Below are 869 nucleotides of genomic sequence, written 5' to 3' on the forward strand. Positions count from 1 at the left end.
AATTGTGTTGAGACACAGAACGTTCTAAGGCGAGATGGAACATCTCATCAGGGAAGCCCCTTATGTTCACAAAGTAAACCACTCCAGAGCTTCAGGATGTCTCTGAAACTGACCAGATTCAGTAGGTCCCTCCTACCCCGAGAGTCCGTCAGCAGTAATGGTGGCTGGGAGATGCTCTCAGATAAGCAGAGCTGCCTAGAAGAAATAGAGACCAACTGAGCAACTTGGAAGAAACAGAGACCAGCCCAGAAGCTGGACAGTAGCTCAGACCAATTGCGCTACCTGGAACGAACTCTCCTGCCTATTGAGCTACCTGCAGGCTGTGCAGTGTACTCCTGGCTTTCAACTTTTGTAAGCTGTCATAATGGGGTGGGCTCTTGGGATGCAGCTGTTCTTTGACTCATTTCTGCCTCTATAACCAACCCTTCACCCGTGATTCTGTAAGTAACCCCAAGAGAACTCATGGTTCACAAGTTGGACTTGGTGGTATGCATATTTTGGTCTATCTTTGGTTGCCTATCTGGAGCAAAGAGATATTTGTTCATGGCTCCCCAGGAATACTGTGACACATTAGAAGTCAAAGATCAGGATGGGGGTTTATCGTGTGCGAGGCAAAATGGAGCTCAAGGCCATGAGTAGGGACACCAGCCCGGTCAGCCCAGCTGTCTTCCCACACCTGTCTGTCATACTTCTGGCCATTGGCATCTTCTTCACCGCCTGGTTCTTCATTTACAAGGTCACCTCCACCAAGTACACAGGTGACATTTACAAAGAGCTCCTCATCTCCTCAGTGGTGTCCCTCTTCATGGGCTTTGGCGTCCTCTTCCTCCTGCTCTGGGTTGGCATCAACGTATGAGTCCCCAAGGGTA

At 49.5% G+C, this 869-nt stretch overlaps 1 pseudogene; it reads left to right on the forward strand.

Annotated features, from left to right (window-relative positions):
• Positions 1 to 616: 616 nt before the first annotated feature.
• LOC125408549 (dolichyl-diphosphooligosaccharide--protein glycosyltransferase subunit TMEM258 pseudogene) lies at positions 617 to 869 on the forward strand (annotated as a pseudogene).

This window comes from Myodes glareolus, chromosome 9 (genome assembly GCF_982192425.1).
Source record: "Myodes glareolus chromosome 9, mMyoGla1.1, whole genome shotgun sequence".
In the NCBI taxonomy this organism is placed as follows: Eukaryota; Metazoa; Chordata; class Mammalia; order Rodentia; family Cricetidae; genus Myodes; species Myodes glareolus.